General features: G+C 45.6%; 1 protein-coding gene across 1 annotated transcript in view; it reads left to right on the top strand.

The window, feature by feature from the left end:
- The first annotated feature begins 13,394 nt into the window (after positions 1-13,394).
- The window catches only part of LOC141273288 (uncharacterized), a 150,745-nt gene continuing 144,402 nt past the window's right edge, over positions 13,395-19,737 (top strand). The window contains exon 1 of the mRNA XM_073684916.1: positions 13,395-13,583. The gene's annotated coding sequence lies outside the window, so the exon portion shown is untranslated. The remainder of the gene's footprint in view (positions 13,584-19,737) is intronic.

Raw genomic sequence — 19,737 nt, 5'->3', positions numbered from 1 at the left:
CTATTCTTCCATCTATACTGACCTCCATCAGGTTGCAAATTAAAAATAATTTTTATCTGCATCTACCTCTGAAAAAATATTTGGGCTTCTAGCTGTGTGTGGGACTTGTTCTATTAGTCCATCTATACTGACCTCCATCAGGTTGCAAACTGAATATAATTTTTTTCTGCATCTAGCTCTGAAAAAATATTTGGCCTTCTAGCAGTGTGTGGGACTTTCTCTATTAGTCCATCTATACTGACCTCCATCAGCTTGCAAATTAAAAATAATTTTTATCTGCATCTACCTCTGAAAAAATATTTGGGCTTCTAGCTGTGTGTGGGACTTGTTCTACTAATCCATCTATACTGACCTCCATCAGGTTGCAAATTGAATATAATTTTTTTCTGCATCTAACCCAGCCAATAGTTTTGGCCTAATACCACAGTTTGGCCACTCAGCGCTGCTCGGTTCCCATCCATTGTTTTTTTGTGCAAACAACTCCAGAGTTGTGAATTAGTTAACCACCAAAATGAGTGGAAAAAGGCCTGCTGCTGGTGGAAAGGGGAATAGGCGTGTTGGGAAGGGGAAAAAAGGTTGTGTCCGTGAGGTAGGTGTTAAAGCAACAGTAACATCTGCAGAAGAAAGACCATCTTCCAGCCAAATTAACATGTCTACTTCTTTTAGCGGACAATGTGATAAGATCCCTTTCTTACGGCCACACCAATCGCTACAAATTCCAGATGAGGCACAAAAACAGCAGCTGCTTCAAGTGCTCCTTTAAGTGGGCTCTCCTCCACATCAACTTCAACATCACAAATACTCCAGTCCTCAAAGGTGTCACCCCAATCGCACTTGCTTCCTCACAGCTCCCAAATCTCCAGCTGCCCGTCTGAGTATAAGGTAGAACAGATGGTTGAGTCTGCAGAGCTGTTTACTCATACTATAGCCTGGGAATCAGAGGTCGACTCCAGCGCTTCTGTGAATCCAGACGAGGAAATGATCTGCACTGATGCCCAGAATCTTTATGAGTCGGATCCAGGACCAGACGCAGAAGGTTCTGACCATAATGTAGACCCTCATTCCCAAACTGTAACTCCTGTTGGTGGAGACAATGAGGAAGATGATGAGACTCAAATACCTGATTGGAGCGACAACTTTAGTTTTTTGTCAGGGCAGGAACAGGTTGGCTCTGAGGACGACGGGTGTGATAACGCACAGGGTGATGATGATGAGGTTGGAGATCCCACTTACTGTCAACCCACAGTCAGCCAAGAGATGAGGTCAGCAGAGCAGGTGGAGGCGGATGCTAGTGACGACGAGGTCAGGTTGCGTCTTCCAGGACAGAGACGTAGTACTGGAAGCACGGCAACAACTGCATCCTCAAACACAACTCTGCCTCTCACCACAAGTCGTGGTGGCTCTTCAGGTCGCATGGGTGCTAAGCCTTGCATAGCCTGGGCATTTTTTCAGATCGATAAAGATGACCCAACTTGTGTTATCTGTAACATTTGTCAGCAAAAGCTAAGTAGAGGCCAAAAAATACATAGTTTGAGTACTTCATGCATGAACCGGCACATGGACATGAAGCATAAGTTGCAGTGGGAAGCTCACTGTGCTACAATGCGGCCTAGCCGGCCGGGCCAACCACCGTCTGCCATATTTTGTGCATCCGCGGCCTCTTCATCCTCTGTGACTGGGGGGACAGCAGTCACACCTGTTTTGGGGCGCAGACCTGCCACCTCTTTACCCGCAACAGCCAGCATGATTGGCAGGTCATCATTTTCTTTGGAGGTGGTAACACCAGCTGGTGTTGAGCGCTGTCCGATATCGATAGCACCACCTTTGGATCAAGGCAACCTAACATGTCCGCCTGCATCTTCCTCACAGACCGGCAGTTTGCCGGGGACACCCTTATCAACCCCGTCTAAGCACAATAGCCAGCCCTCGGTCCCTCAGATGTGGACAAGTAAAAGACCATTTCCTCCTAGCCATGAGAAAGCTAAGAGGTTGAATTTCACCATCTGCAAGCTCTTGGCTACAGAAATGCTGCCTTTCCGCCTGGTGGACACAGAGGATTTTCGAGACCTTATTTCCGTTGCAGTGCCCCAGTACCAGATGCCCAGTTGGCACTACTTCTCAAAGAAAGGTGTGCCTGCGCTCCACCAGCATGTCGCACACAACATCACCGCTTCTTTGAGAAACTCTGTGTGTGACAGGGTGCATTTCACCACAGACACTTGGACGAGTAGGCATGGACAGGGGCGTTACATGTCGCTGACTGGGCACTGGGTAACTATGGTGACAGCAGGACAAGGGGCTGCTGTCCAAGTCTTGCCGTCCCCACGAGTTGTGCGTCAATCCTCTTTATGTCAAAGTTCCTCCACTGCTTCTGCCTCCTCAACCTCCTCTCGGTCCTCCACCTGCACCCAAAGCCTGTCTGGTCATGCCACAAGCTTTCTAACTGCACAGAAGGGATCCTGCACACCTCCTTACTATGCTGGCAGTAGGGCTCAACGTCATCAGGCGGTTTTTACTTTGAAATGTCTGGGAAATGTGAGTCACACAGCTGAGGAGTTGTGGTCAGCTCTGGAGAACCAATTTCATGAATGGTTGTCTCCACTGGACCTGAAACCAGGGAAGGCCGTGTGCGACAATGCTGCAAGCCTGGGTGCGGCCCTTCGCCGGGGCAATGTCACACACGTGCCTTGTATGGCTCACGTGTTGAACCTGGTTGTCCAGCAATTTTTAGCCCACTATCCCGGACTAGATGGCCTTCTGCAGAGGATACGGTCGCTGTGTGCTCACTTCCGCCGTTCGCATCCCGCAGCTCAGCGACTTACATCTCTACAGAAGTCGTTGGGCCTGCCACTTCACCGGCTAAAATGCGATGTGCCTACCTGGTGGAATTCAACTCTGCACATGTTGCAGCGACTGTGGCAGCACCGACAAGCCCTGGTGCAATACGTTCTGACGTATAGCCTGGGCCAACGAGATCCAGAGGTGGGGCAAATCACGCTGGAGGAGTGGTCTCAGATCAGGGACCTATGCACCCTTCTGCACAGTTTTGAAATGGCGACGAAGATGTTTAGTGCTGACGATGCCATTATCAGCATGACTATTCCGGTGATTTACATGCTGGAGCACATGTTAAACAGAATTCGGAGTCAGGTGGTGGCACAAGAGGAGGTGGAGGAAGTAGAGGAGGAGGAGTTGTATGCGGAAGGGCTAACATCTGCAAGGTCCAGACGGTCGGCAGCACCAAGGCGGCAGGCATGTGAGGGTGGTGGAGATGGTTTTACCAGGGCGCATGGTAGCAGCCAAACTAGTGAGGAAGGTGCAGGAGCCCAGGAAGAAGTGGAGGACGAACTGATGGAAGACTCATCAGATGAGGGAGACCTTGATCACATTTCTGTTGTGCGAGGTTGGGGGGAGAGGACAGAGGAAGGAAGCATGATTCTTACCTCGCCACCAAGACAACAGGGACTTGGTGCTCCTGGATGCGCAACACACATGAGTGCCTTCTTGCTGCACTACCTGCAACATGACCCTCGAATTGTGAGAATTAGAAATAATCCTGACTACTGGGTTGCCACACTGTTAGATTCCCGGTACAAAAGTAAATTTGCAGAAATTATTCCTGCCATAGAAAGGGATGCACGCATGCAGGAGTATCAGCAGAGACTGTTGCAGAATCTTACATGTGCTTTTCCACAAAACACCAGTGGTGCACGTAGTGAATCTCACAGTTCCAACTTGCCAACCGTGGGACCGTCGAGTGTTCAGCACTCAAACCGTAACAGAACCACAGTATCTGCTGGTAACATCAATTTTGCGGAATCATTTCACCACTTTTTTAGCCCATCCTTTGCAAGGCCACAGGAGACAAGAAGTCTGACACATAGTCAACGCCTAGAGACGATGGTACAGGAGTATCTCCAAGTAAACATTGAAGCCATGACTGTGTCACTGGACCCTTGCTCTTTTTGGGCTTCCAATCTGGATAAATGGCCGGAGCTAGCCACTTACGCCTTGGAGATCTTGTCATGCCCCGCAGCCAGCGTTCTGTCTGAACGTGTGTTCAGCGCTGCTGGTGGTGTGCTGACAGATAAGCGCACGCGGCTCTCCACTGATAATGTAGACAGACTCACGTTCATAAAGATGAACAAATCATGGATCTGAAACGACTTTTCTACCCCTGTGTCATCCTGGGGAGAGTAAAAGCTTGATGATTGGTTAAAATTACCTCACCAACCGTTTTAAGCTTTCAAATTACTAATCATGTTTATCTGTATCTTGGCTGAAAAATAATTTGGGCTTTGTAGCAGTGTGCAGCACTGATTCTATTAGGCCATCTATACTAAGCTCCACCAGATTTAAAATTAATAATAATTTTTAGCTGCATCTAGCCCGGAAAATAATTTTGGGGCTCCGAGACGCGCAAGACACATAAGTGCCTTCTTCCTGCACTTCCTGCAACATGACCCTCATATTGTCAGAATTCGAAGTAATCATGACTACTGGGTTGCCACACTCTTAGATCCCCCAAACTTTTCGATCAACCTTTTCATTTTAATAAAGACCAAAAAAATGGTCATTTTTGAAATTATAAGCATTAGCAGGTTACTAGAAACTGAAATGAAACAGTTTTCAGCTCAAAACTTTATTCTAGGTGATGTTACATTTTCACATAGGACCCCTTGTTCGAAAGGAGCTTCTGAACTCTCTCGTCCATTGAATTTGTCAGGTTTTGGATGGTTTCTGCTTCAATTGTTTTGCATGAGGACAAAATACCCTCCCAGAGCTGTTGCTTAGATGTGAACTGCCTCCCGCCATCATAGACACTCCTTTTGATGATGCTCCAGGTAGAAGTCAGGGGAGCAAGGGGTTCACACCATAAGTTTGTCCCCTTTTATGCCCATATCAGCCAGAGATGCAGATGTTTTATGTGCAGCATGAGATGGTGCATTATCATGCATAAAAATGATCTTGCTGTGGAATACACGGTTCTTCTTCTTGAACCATGGCAGGAAGTGCTGTTTGAGAAAATCCACATACATTATGGAGTTCATCTATACCCCTTCAGGGATCCTAAAGGGGCCGACAATCTCTCTCCCCATGATTCCAGCCCAAAACATTACTCCACCTCCTCCTTGTTGGCGCTGTAGCCGTGTTTGCGTGGGGTGTCCATCAACCAGCCATCCTCCACTCCATCCATCTGGACCATCGAACGCTGCACGGCACTCATCCGTGAACAAAACAGTTTTGAAATCAGTCTTCATGTAATGTTTGGCCCACTGGAGCCGTTTCTGCTTGTGTGAAGTGGATAGAGGAGGTCGACAGGATGGCGTATGCACAGCTGCAAACCTCTGAAGGACCCTGCATCTTGTTGTTCGGGGGACGTTGGAGGCACCAGCAGCTTCAAAAACTGGTCTGCTGCTATGACAAGGCTTTTTTGCAGCTGCTCTTTTAACCTGACGTAATTGCCTGTAGGAAAGAGTCCTCAATTTGCCCTTATCAGCACGCACACGTGTGTACTGTGAATCAGCTACATACTTCTTGATTGCCAAGACACTTCATCCTGATCATCGCACAATGTTGATTGTAGTCATGCCTTGACCTAAACACTCCACAATTTGTTGCTTCTCAGCAGCCGACACATCCTTTTTCTTTCCCATTTTGGCAGAAAATGTAGGCTGCTTAATAATGTGAGACAGCCTTCTTAAGTAGTCTTGCCTTTCATTGGACACACCAGCCAAACTAATTAGCACAGGTGTCTGCAATTGCTTACAGTGATATAAGGAACCCTGACACACATCACCATCAATGAGTTTAACTGAAAAACAAACAAATTCTTCCCTTATCACTCCTAAACACTTTTTGCATAATAATTTGGAACACAGTGTACATGTGCTTTTCCACAAAACACCAGTGGTTCAAGTAGTGAATCTTACAGTTCTAACTTGAACTGTATGGAGTTGTTCAATAAAGGGCCCAAAATTAAGATAACATAGATGGGAGAGGTCTCTATGAATAGGAATTCCTAAGTATTTGATACCCTGTGAGGGCCAGGCAAAGGGAAAGTTGGACTGGATGGAATCCTATATGGATTTGGGGAGGGAGACATCGAGGGCCTCAGACTTCGCTGCATTGATTTTAAAATTTGACCATGTAACAAAGTGATCTATTTCAGCCATAACAGCATGGATGGATATATGTGATTGAGAAATATATACTAGGACATCATCAGCAAATAGAGAGCACTTGTACTCGGTGCCTCCCACCTCAATCCACCTAATATTGGGGTTATGGCGAATTGATGAGAGCAGGTGCTCCGTCACTAGAATGTATAAGAGAGGGGACAGAGGACATCCCTGCCTTGTCCCATTGGTGATTGTGAAAGGTGATGAAAATGTTCTGATGCACCCCCTGGGCCTTGGGACACCCGGAGCCGGACCCTTTTTGGTGGATGCTGGCGGTTGTAGTCTCCGTGGCGGCGACCCGGTTCCGTGGCTCAGGGCGGTCAAACCAGTGGCGGAACTATTTATGTGGTTTTGATGTTTAAATGTCCGACTACGCCACCCTTGGATTGCGGTCAGAGTGAACCGCCGCTGCAGGGCAGACCGCTGAGGCTGGTGTTATGGGTGCAGCAGAGCGTAGCATAACTCCCCACGGGAGGAGTATAGCCTCAGGGCAGTGTATGCGGAGGATGGGGGTGATGGTGCAGGGCAGCAGCAGTAACGACACGGAGTCAGTGATGCAGTCCAGGGCTTTTACTCACAGTTCTTATTATCCAGACCACATCTGCAGGTAACGGCTGCCCACGTCGTACTGTGCTCACCAGGTGAGGGGCTCAGACAACTCCCAGATAACTTTGGAGTGCTTCACAGGACCCCCTTTGTGTCTCCTTTGTCTGGCCTTTCTTACCAACCCTTCTGTCCGGCTGCCTCGGGCCTCCTCTTGGTAAACTTGGCGCTAGTTTCCCTGACCCTATGTGGTGCCTTCCTAGAGGGTGTAGCGAGGGGCTGCGCCACATAAAATGTCACAGCCTCCGGTTTCTAGCTGAGGGTCGTTTCCTGCCTCCACTAGTTTCGGGGACCGGTCTCCCACTTTGGCCTGACCCCTCCACGCAGGTGGATTCGGGCGTGCGGTGGCGACTCGCTCGTCCGCACCCCTGGGATCCCTTCGTTCCTCGTTCCTGGAGCCTTCTCCGCTCCTCTTCCTTCCTTCTCCCTCTTCCAGGCCTGGGCCTCTGTTGCTAGGCCCACCTCCGGAGCAGAGCTCATGCAGAGCCCCTGCTCCCTGTCACCTCTGCTCAGACTTCTCTGCACTGAACTAAGATGGTGCCCACCTTTTATACTCCCTTCTCAATGCACCCAGGAACTGCTTCCTCCATGCTCCTGCACTACAGGGTTCCCCTTCCTCAGTGTTCCCTCCCCCCACTCCAGCCAGGGGCAGGGACTGTCGTGCCCATCTCAGGGGCATATTGGTCGCCCTGCCCCACGGCAATGTGGTGTAATGCATGCAGGTGTCGGGTCCTGATCCACACTCCATCCTTACCTGAGAGTGAGATATCACACCTCTGGGTGAGGTGCAATACCTCTGTAGCAACCGAGCCCTCAGGGTGCTACAGTTCCATTTATCTTCAGCCTAGGTGATGTATTGCAATACAGGGCCATGATTTTGGCTATAAAAGGGTCCCCTAGACCCCTACCCCAAGCTTTTTAAGAGAATCATATATGGCGTGCCAGGAGACTCTATGGAATGCTTTCTCAGCATCCAACGAGAGTATCTAATTACAAATTTTTAACTGCATCTAGCCCAGGAAATACTTTGTGCCTAGTAGCAGTGTCTGCTAGTCAGCGGATTATCCCGGCTGTTAAGCAAGCTACACCACCTGTAGTTTGGACACTTAATTTTTTCAAAGGAAATGCTTCGGGACCACGGGATACTCAGTGAAGAGCATCAGGAGGCACCCCAAGGCATAGGGGCTGGGACTGGCAGTAGGATGCCTTGCGGTGGACAGCCGAGCTCGATCCTTATAAAAGCTTTTTAACTGCAGCAGCTTTAGTGGACGCTACTGGAGCTGGAATTACGCGGCTGCTGGCATGAGACTTGCCCTCCAATAGATCCTTGTAAATGGATTTAAAGTGTATTCATTCAAATTAGAAAGACAATTTAAATTCAAAAGCTTAGAGCTGCCTCCACCACAGGGGGACTCGCTCGACCCACCAGCGAACAGGCACCAGTATTGGGAGAGGGGGGCTGGCCGTCAGGGTTCACCGTGGCTCTGGCACAAACCCGGCGACACGGAGGTAGCACGGGCAGGAACGGACTGAACGTGTTGGCTTCTCACTTTTTGGATTTTAGAAGGGCATGACATGCCTATATCTGTGTCTCCCCCTCCTTTTACTCCTCCACCTCTTTTCTTTTCGCATGACTATATGTACTTGTCACTTTTCCATGTGTTAGTTGTGTCTTCTGAGCAGTTTGTCAGCTTTTGGACACCTTTGAAGGTGTTTTCTATGTGTTTCTATGTGTTTTTGTTTGCCTGCCATTGGTTTTAACGGTGTTCGAAGGTGTTCGACGAACAGTTCGACGAACAGTTCGGCGAACACACGGGTGTTTGACGAACCGAGCCGAACTCGAACACTACGGGGGTGGCTCAACACTACTTGGTAGTTCACTTCACTGAGTTTCTCCACCACCTCATAAGGGCCTTGCCACTTGGCCAGTAACTTACTTTTGACAGTAGGAATGAGAACCAGAATGCGATCCCCAGGCTGGAACTGTCTCAGCCTTGCCGACCGGTTATACACCCTCGCCTGGGCTTCCTGAGCCCAGAGGAGATGTTCCTTCATGATGGGCATCACTTTAGCCATTCCATTACTACTGTAACTGGGTGACATGTTCGATGATGCTCTGGTGGGGCGTGACCTCGGCCTCCTAGGTTTCCTTGGCGATGTCTAGGAGACCCCTTGGATGCCGGCCATATAGAATCTCGAATGGAAAGAAGCCAGTGGAGGCTTGGGGAACTTCTCTGATGGAAATAAGTAGAAACGGAAGCAGGTAGTCTCAGTCTTGACCATCCTTTTCAATGATCTTTTTGAGCATCGCTTTCAGGGTCTTATTAAAGCGCTCCACCAGGCCATCGGTCTGCGGATGGTAAATAGAGGTTCGCAATTGGGTAATCTGAAGCACTTTACACAGCTCCTTCATCACCTTTCTCATGAATGGGGTTCCTTGGTCCATCAGGATTTCCTTCAGCAAGCCGGTCCTGGCAAAGATGTGGACAAGTTCCCGGGCTATGCTCCTGCTGGACGAGTCCCTTAAGGGTACCGCTTCGGGGTACCGGGTCGCATAGTCCATGATGACCAAGATGTATTGGTGGCCCCAGGCCGATTTAACTAAGGGGCTCACGTGGTCCATGTCAATCCTCTCAATTTATGACAGGTAGTGGAACTAAGGGACTACGGAAGTGGGAGGTGGGCACGGTTATCCGGCAAGTGGGGCAGGACTTACAATAGTTTAATATCTCCCGGTAACATCCTGGCCAATAAAACCTCCTCACTATTCTCTCCTGAGTTTTTTCAACCCCTAGGTGTCCCCCCAGAATATGTAACTGGGCCATGTCTAATACCCTCTGACGGTATGGCCCTGAAACTAACAGCTGTTCCACTACCTCTTCACCTTTCAGTTTTGTTACCCGGTATTATAGCTCCCCGTGAACTGCAAAGTGTGGGTACCTGGTGTCCGCCCCCGACTTTTGGGCAACACCATTACAAACCGTAACATTGTCCCACGCCCCTTTCAAGGTAAAGTCCCGGAGCTGAGCTGCCCCAAAGTTCTCTCCGGGCACTTCTAATTCAGGGAGGTCGGCTCCCTTGGTCACAGTCTTGTCCTCGTCGCCGACAAGGACACACAGTGTTGACCGGGGTGTTTCTCTAGGGTCCTGGCTTTTGTCCCTGTGACTGAGTCTGGATCGCTTCCCCTACAAGTTCCAGAACAAGGGAAAATCACGCCCCAGTATGATGGGATGTAACAGGTCCTTGACCACCCCGACCTTGTGGGATTGGGCGCCATAGTCTGTTCCGTTTGTCACTCTGGCCACTGGGTAGTTCTTGGCGTCTCCATGTATGCAGCAGACGCCCACAGATCTGGCGGGGATCAGCTGGTGGGGAAGGGTGGCACTAATCAAGGTCACCAGACTCCCAGAGTCCAACAGCCCCAGGATCATCACTCCATTAACGGACACAGCACACGCCTACGGCCCCTCGCCGGGTTGACAGTCCACACTGCAGGCTGTGTAAGCATAGTATAAACATCGTCTGTCTAGGCTGCAGTCTATTGGCTCAGCAGATGTATGACACGGGGCGGTTATGTGACCCGGATTGCGACATCACCCACAGATCATATCCTTCACAACAATCCTTGCTGGAACAACAAAAGTCAGTGGAAGTGGGACGCCCCCCAGTTGTGGCTCTGAACCCCTTCCGTGGTGAAACCTCCCCCTTTTGGGCACTCCAGTATGGAGAGGTGGCTATGTCGGGCTCCCTAAGGATTTTTCCACCACTTGGTACCTCTCTGCCAGGCCTATGAGGTGGTCTGTGTTCCAAGGGTCGCCCTGGGCAACCCAGGTCTGCACTGGATGGGGTAGGGAATGGATGAACCTGTCCATCACCACTCGCTCAACCATCTGGGCAGGAGAGGAATACTCTGGCTGCAGCCACTTCTGGACCAGATGCAACAAGTCGAACATCTGTGAACGTGGGTGGTTTGTCGCCAGCATATGCCCAGTGGTGGACCCTTTGCGCTCTAACAGAAATAGTCACTCCTGAGCGTGCCAATATCTCAGTTTTTAATTTAGCATATTCCTTTGCATCCTGTAAAGTCAGATCGTAATAGGCCTTCTGCCGCCCCCCGGTCAAATACGGGGAGCTCCCCGGTCAAAGAACCTCCGCCCACTGCTCCAGCAGTAATTTCTCCCGTTCCGCCACCCTCTCAAAAACAGTCAGGAGTGCCTCAACATCATCCCCCGGGGTCATCTTCTGTAAAGCTCTCCTTACCGTCTTCCTGACGTCATCACCTGGAGCTGTTGGAGCCGTCGCCTTGCCACGGATCGCCTCTGCATGTAACTCGATCTGCTGTTGATGTTGGCAATGCTGATCCTGTTGCTGCTGTTTCTTGAGCTGAACCTGTTGTATCAGCAGCTTAGTGGTCTCTTGTTGCTGCTGTATCTGCTGACGGTGTTCCTGCTGCTTCATGCTTTGCTGGCTCTGCACCAGGTGCTTAATTAGCTCTTCAATGCTGCCGGACGTCTCCTACTGGCTGGCAGCCTTCACCCAAGACATTCACCGGTCTCTGTAGCAGGTACACGTGTGCCTGGAATCTTGCTCGCATTCTCCACCAACTGTGGTAAAACGCCTCACTCGGCCGCTTCTGGAAGTAGACTCAGGAACTGTGTTTTCTCTGCAGGCTTTATTTAGTGGCATAAAGCCCTGCAGATCCAGCAAAAATAAACACAACCTTACTGCCAAAACAACAAAACAAAAGATAAACGATAGCACAGTCCATAGCAGTGTGGGATTAGCCACACGGGTTGTAGTCCCAGCTTTCAGCTCCACTCTGAGTTGAAGCCTTTCAGTCTGGAGTCTTTGCCACTCCAACTCAACAACAGAAAAAAAAAAGGTGACTGAGCATTTAACCCCTTCTCAGCCACACCCTGAGGTGGAGGTATGGGGAATGACTTCCTTCCCATCTCTACATCATTCCCATAATACCACACCCTTTAAAAGAGGTAATCCCCAGCATATAACATGCTGGCAGAAATTCAGTAGGTCTTAGTTCACACAGGAAAGCATCCTGAGTGACACATACCTCCCCCCGCATACAATACCAGTGACTCTGTCACAGGGCATAAAAATTAAAAGTTTGAAAATTGGAATTTTGTCACATTTTTGATATTTTCATAAATAAACACAAATTATAATCAAACTAAATTTACCATGAAGTACAATATGTCACGAGAAAAAGTAATTGCCTCATATATAGTGACACTGGTCAAAATTAAAAAAATTGGACTAGTCAGGAAGGTGAAAACAAGCTGGGTATAAAGGAGTGAATGCAAGCCTAGTTTCAATGCTACACTGAAAAAAAGGTTCAACAGCAAAGAAGTACTTGTGTGTGATCAGTCTTCCTCAAAATGCTGACCCAAGATAGTAACACAAAAAATTGGTGTAGAGCAAGTTACTAAAGCATAATACTTCATGCACACTGATATTTTCCAATTTAGGAATTTAAAGGCTTTTTTCAAGTTTTAGGTGAATAAAAACAAAAAATAGAAAAAAAGACTGCTTCACTGATTCTTTATGTACAGCATGGCACTTTAACATTGTGTCTGTCCTCAGGTCTGTATTCCAATTGGTCACCATAAAGTGTAACATCACTTTACACCCCACTCTAAACTAAGGAAATTCATATGAAGGTGTTCAGAGTTTTTTTCTGTCTTACTTTCAACCAGAGTACTAAGTCCTATCAGAGGCCACGTTATTGAGGTTTTCTTACGGTGGCTCAGTGGTTAGCACTGCAGCCTTGCAGCACTGGGGTCCTGGGTTCAAATCCCACCAAGGACAACATCTGCAAGGAGTTTGTATGTTCTCCCCGTGTTTGTGGGTTTCCTCCCAGTTCTCCTGTTTCCTCCCACACTCCAAAGACATACTGATAGGGAATCTAGATTGTGAGCCCCGATGGGGACAGCGACAATAATGTATGTAAAGCGCTGCGGAATATGTTAGAGCTATATAAAAATAAAGATTATTATTATTACCTAAAGAAAATGCCCATAAAAAAAGAACCTACAGTGTATGGATCTGCTAAGTATATGACCTTAAAATCACTGTTCAACTTTTAACACAAAATCACTCTTAGGTTGAAAATTCTCAACTTATTTTCCTAATATATTATCATTTTTTGATACAGAAATCAAAAATGTCTGCATAGCCATAGAATTAAAGGCTATGGACACCTTTGACATGGAAGAAAATAACTTTTACATATGTTAGTGGTTACATTTAATTCTATAAAATATTGCACAAGTTTCAATCTACCTTCTTCATTTCTTTATTTATTTTCAGACACCTTCATATTCAGTTTTCAAGATGATCTAAGTATAAGACCTTTCTTTTTCCTATCTAATGCACAAGAGTTGGAGATCTGTATCAATTTACAGTAAGAAATATAATCAGGACAGAATTTTGGACTTGTATGTTCAAGGGTGAACATTCATGTTAAGCTTATTTTTAAATAATCCTTCTACAATTTTTGCCTCTTTGTTCTTAGAATTCGTGAATGAGGAACAAGAAGTCCGACCCCTTTTCTAAATCTTAAAACCACGGAGGAAGTAGTGTTACAAAACAATTTGCGCACAAGTATATATGAGACAGTGTCTTAGCTATTTAGGATCTCCACAATCTTGATCTTGTTTAGCCCATCAAAATCATTGCATCTTTTATTAGTTTTGTGCAGCCAATACAGTAACTTCCTTGTAGCTGGTGCCATGGATACCCTGTCTTAAGAAGTATTTCATCAGGCAAGATCACATGAAGGTAATTTGTGTATTTGTTGTGGGGAGAATTGTACATTTTTTGGGGCATAAATATATAGTAGGTACTGCAGAGAAAATGTTCAATACTTAGAGTCGTCCTGGACATAAGTCTTGTTATGTTAGTTAGTGAACAGTGATCCAATCCTTTTATGAATGTTCCTGATCCTGAATTGATTGGTTGAAACAATTAGAGTATGTTCGCAAGTTTTAAAATTTTGAGTTTGCTGAAAAAAAGAAAATTCCACAAGAAGAATTAGCATGTTTATTTTTCTTGCAGAATGGAAGTGGAAAAGTCACAGATTGAATGAGGGCACTCCTTGTGAGGAACGAGCGATACATCTACTGGACATCCATGGCAGAAATCTAAGGAGAAGACTTGTATCTCTGCTGTGGATCCTCCAAAAAAACACACATTGGGTTCGCCATGAGCAAATCCAACCATTTTGTCTGTTTTGTTTAGCAATCTTACTGCTTATGATCATCACTAGTTAAACCTTTCACCGAGCACGCTCGGGTGCTGACTGAGTATTTTCGGTGTGCTCGACAACTATGTTCGAGTCACCGCGGCTGTATGTGTCGCGGCTGTCAGACAGTTGCGACTTATGAAGGGATTGCCTAACAAACAGGCAATCCCTGCCTGTGTAACAGCTGGCTAACAACCGCGACACATGCAGCTGTGGTGACTCGAACATAGTTGTCGAGCACGCCGAAAATACTCAGTCAGCACCCGAGCGTGCTCGGTGAAAAAGGTTAACCGAGCACGCTCGCTCATCACTAACCATCACCCATGAAAAATTAATGTAGTATGACATTTTCTTCCATAAGATTAAAATAAAGAAAAAGAGAAAAATGCTTCAAGTGTGTTACACAGCGAGCAAAGGGTTATATATGCTCACCTGCCTGGATTGTGACCTGACACAACTCTGTACTTGTAAGAATGAAGGGCTGCAGTTCCAACCACTGACCCACATGACATTGGAAAGAAAGAACTCTTTTTCCTGTTTGGTTTGAATAAGAGTAAGATAAATCTTTCTTAGTCTTTGCCTGCTTTCTAAGAATCCACAGTTGTTGATGAATAGTTTTAATCAATGGGAGTAATTTACTTTTAAATGAAGCAATTAAATTTAAAACTTTACATATATTTCTCTAGGAATAGGACTGCATACACATTAGATCACAAAGTCATCTGAATCAGTGAATTTTGGAGGCACCATCTTGCCATTTTAATTTGTATGAGAATGTCCTTATGTCAGGGAAGAGGGGAGCTAAATTACAACCACCGATCCTTTTGTTTTTCAGGATGATAAGGCACTGCATTGTCTAGTAAAGGCTTAAGGCCCCCATATAAATTCGACTAACATCGACCGACCTTCAATATTGAAGGGTTTGGGCTGACAGTGTAATGTATATGGGGTTCCCGACACTCCTTCAATAGATGTTGTCGGGGGAAATAAGGATCCAACATGTCCAGTTTTAGACTGCTGATCATTTCGTTCACTAACAGATAAGCCGTTGGCAAAAATGACTGGCAACAGCCCTCTTGTAGAGAACATAGGAGCACTCGTAGAGTGAGCGCTCATATGTATGGAGGAATCAGGAGAGACAGCAGAACCATCGTTGGACCGAGAGCTATATAAAGTGTATAGGGCTAGTACCTTGCAGTCACCATGTCAAACAGATAATACATACCAATGTGAGCTTGCTATTCCAAAGCCATAGAGGTCAATATGTAGTTGACTTTCCCCTCCATTCGCATATTTAGCAGCCTCTAATTTGCTAGAAAGTTCACTGGCGAGATATTAAATTATGTTTATTGGAATTGGTGCCAAAATCCAATAAGGAAATATATAATTTATAAATTAGGAGGTTGTTGTGGTGTTGGTAAAAATAATAGAAACTGCATTTTCCCGCAAAACACCTAAACTTGGAAAAATCCAAAAAACACTTGCAGATATATAATAACATTCTTTATTAACAAATAGTGATTAAAAAAATCATTGACATATGATCACAAAGTTTAAAAATATTTTCAAGAGGAAAAGGATGAAACAAAAAATCAGGCACACATGGACAGAGTTATTTTAAGTTTTTAGTAGTGAATTTTGGTTCCTGTAGGTAGGTGTTCACAAGAGGAAAAATGAATAAGGTAGTATCAATAATATCTCCCATATTAACTAATAAAAGTGGCCATATAAAAAAGGTCATAGGTTAAGTATCATATTAAAAAATGCCCATAAGTCGACTCAAATAATATGGCTCATAAGAAAGATTTTTAGCAAAATGGAGGGAATCACAAAAAGGTGCTTGCACTAGTAAAAGCACCGACCTAAGTCTTTGAACTTACCCATCAGGAATATAACTAAGTTCAGTCTCGTGCCACCAGTAACGCCCCAACGAGCGTTTCGCACACCCAGTGCTTTCTCAAGGGGAGTTTTTCCCGCAAAAGCAGAAAAAAAATTAAACCAATATTATAACCTGAATGCAGCGTGAATGTCCCCTAACTTGAAGTTCACATGATCAATTGCAAAGTACTCACAAATCCCGGCCCATCCGCATCTAATGACCCCAACTAACAGCATCTTATATATCAATGTAATTGGTGCGCAAATTATTAGGACTGCTGTCAAACCTGAATGTGTTCTTCTATGCATTTTTCCACCCATTATTGTAAATTGATGACATTCCCTTTCCCAGCACCAACACATTACCCAGGTGCAGATATATCATTGATTTAACCCATTCACAACATATGACATACAGTTACATCATATGTCGTGTCCCTTACTTTGATGTTGGCTGGCACGCCAAGCCTGCATCTTTCCCAGCAGATGATGGCTAAATCAGCCATCATGTGCCTTTAACAGTTGCAGGTGTTAACCTGTTAAATGCCACTGTCAATCTGTGACAGCGGCATTTAACGTGCACTGGTAGGGTAGTGCATCATTCCATGCACCCATGAGGGTGGGTTACCATGATAGCCGGGGGACTGCTAATGACCCCTGTGCCTGTCATTATAAATCTCCTGTGAATGCCAGCCTGTAGCTAGCATTCATAGGACATCATTATTTTTGCTGATGCCCTGCTATGTATAGCACAAGCGATCAGACGATCGCAGCTTCATGTCCCCTAAGGGGTCAATTAAATACAGTTAAAAGCAAATAAAACAAAACAGTTTCTAAAAATATGAAAAAAAATAAAAACACAAAAGTGCAAATCACCCCCTTTTGCCCCATTAAAAATAAAACAAAACAAATTAATAAATAGACAGATTTGGTATCACTGTGTTAATAAAAGTTCTATCAAAATATAAAGTAAATTAATCCGATCAGTAATGAGAAAAAAAAATCAAAACACCAGAGTAACTTTTTTTGGCTGCCACAAGATTGCAATAAAATGCAATAAGAAGCAATCAAAACTTCATATCTAACCCAAAACTGTATATGTAAAAATATCAGCTCAGGGCGCAAAATATAAGCCTTCATACAGCCCCTGATCCTGAAAATTGAAAACTTTAGGGGTCTCGGAAAATGGCGACACAAGCAAAGTTGTTTTTTGCTTTTACAAATTTCCCAGAAAATTTTCACCGCTTAAATAAAAGAAAAACTGTACATGTTTGGTATCTGCGTACTCGTATTGACCTGGAGGATCATATTGTCATGTCAGTTTTATCGTATAATGAACAAGGTAAATAACATCCTCTACCCCCACCCTCCCAAAAAAAAAATATATATTTTTTTTTTGCTATTTCAACACATTTGGAATTTTGTTCCCTGCCCTCCAGTGCACCACATGAGAAAGTTAGTGATATAATTCAGGAGCATAACTCGTCCCGCAAAGGCATGCTCTCATACGGCTATACGGATGGAAAAATAAAAAAGTTATGGCTTTTGGAAGAAGGGGAGGAAAAACTAAAAAGAAACAGAAAATTTATAGACTACACTTTTACAGACATAGCGATACCAAATTTTTTTTTTTTACTTTTTTTTACTGTGCACAATATTTGCAGTCACTTTAGGGGACTGGAATCTACGATCGTCTGATCACTTGTATTGTATATTGCCATACCATAGTATTGCAGTATATAGGAAAAATCATGTTCTCTCATGGGACTCACAGGAGGACCAATATGACAGCAATGGAAGCTTTCAACAGGACCTCTGATGCTATAGCAACTGACCGGTACCCCACGATCTCATTGCTGAGGGCCATTGGGAGCCAGACATGTAATCGAAGCTGGCAACCACTTGATTTAAATGCTGCTGTCAGAGATCAACTGCAGCATCTAAATAGTTAACAGCTGGAGCTGGAGCTTGGCCATTATACACAGATGCCAGCTGTGACATTTAATTACACTTGCAATATAGTGTACATGGATTAGTCGTCGAACCAGTGGTGTGGCCATTTCTCCAGATTGTCCAAGGAGTCATTTTTTAACACGACACCACCAGCTTGCATGTTGCTTGTTCTTGTTCTGCATGTGAGCGGCCTACGTGACCTAAGCGAGCTCCCATGGCTGCAGCGTCTCCGGACTTGTCTCCCATCGAGCACTTCTGGGATGGCATTGGTCCATGATTACACAGGAGCTGCGAGGAGCAGACCTTGATGATTTGCCCAAGTGTATTGTAAGGCGGCGGTGTTCACACCGTGCAGAAATTGAGGCAGTGACCCAAGCAAGTCCAACATAGACAGCTTTTATTCAGCAACTCATGGGTAAACAGAAAGTCCTCCGGTTCGCAGCCAGGTTAACATGAGTCCATAAACAACGGTTGCCGGGGGCAACAGCCGCGCCGGGCCGCTCAGAGCCTGACAGGTGCAAAGTCTTCCCAGGCGATGGTTCAGCCACACTCAATCCTGCTGAGCTATCCTGCTGTGCTCCTAGCAGGTTCCAACATAGAACAACACTAATCCTTAGTGCAGGGATTTTAAAGGACCTGTGGCAAGAGCCACTGGAAAACCAGGTCAATGCTCACCTTCATTCCTGCATTGCAGCCGCAGGTGAGTTTGTGACTGCAATGCACTCCAATGGATTTAATAGGTCTCTGTACACATTCTGGAGGATATATACCATCCCTCGTATACGATCCCCGTCACTGCCTCACAGTATTCAGCAGTAGAACATTTCTCAGACAACCATTGACCCCTTCCCAATATACCAGAATGTCAAATTTTGCAGTGAATTGCCAACATATGACATACTGGTATGTCATGGCGATTGTGCTGGCACAAGAGCTGTGTCTGTATGATCGCAGCTGGGAGCTTGGCTATCACTTAAGCTGACACAGACAGGGCTGGTTCCTGCACTGCTCCTGGCTGCTTAACCCTCTAAATGCCGTGATCAATAGTGATTGCAGCATTTAGAAAGGTAGAAGATGGAGGGGGATTCCTCCACCTGATTGGCACCCCCACAACATGATCGTTGGAGTCAATGATTGCCATGGCAGCAGAAGGTCAAATAATGACCTCCTGGTCTGTCAGCTAAGGTGGCCTGTTAGACCATGTCAAGAGCATGGTCTAAAAGGTGTTTTGTCAGTGTAAGGCCAGGGTCACATTAGCTAATAGCATCGGATGCGAGAGCATCAGATGCAATATGCTAATGACACGGCTCAAACTCTGCTGCGATTGTGAGCCAAGTGTCATTTTACTGTGATCCGATCCTTTCGGATGCAAGAATCGGATCACAGGTGAGGAGAAAAAGCAGAGATTAATCTCTCCATCTTCTCCATTGCCTGTCTTGGCATCCGAGTGCAGTCGGATGTTTTGCACGCACCCGTTGACTTGAATGGGTGTGTGCCGTGCAAGATATGCTGCCAGTCGCGGCATTTGCAAATGTGCTCTTCCTCATCAAATAACACTGGTCTGAGTGCAATGCATGATTTTCTTGCATTGCACGCCTCTGTATTATACGCCAGTCTGTATGAGCCCTAACACTGACAGCTATAATGCATTGCAGTACATATGCATTGCAATGCATGACAACATTGATCAGAGTAATAAAAGTTAAAGTCCCATAGAGGGACTAAGTAAAACAGTAAAAAAATAGTTTAAAAAAATTATAAAAATCTAAAAAAAATCACAAAATAAAGAACAAAAAAATTGAAAAAGTATTAAACTAATAAACGCGTAAATACGTAAATTTATGTAAAAACGAAAATAAA

This window comes from Phyllobates terribilis, unplaced genomic scaffold (genome assembly GCF_046119375.1).
Source record: "Phyllobates terribilis strain yellow unplaced genomic scaffold, ASM4611937v1 Scaffold_5__5_contigs__length_657084704, whole genome shotgun sequence".
Lineage (NCBI taxonomy): Eukaryota > Metazoa > Chordata > Amphibia > Anura > Dendrobatidae > Phyllobates > Phyllobates terribilis.
This window is presented reverse-complemented; position numbering and strand designations above follow the sequence as displayed.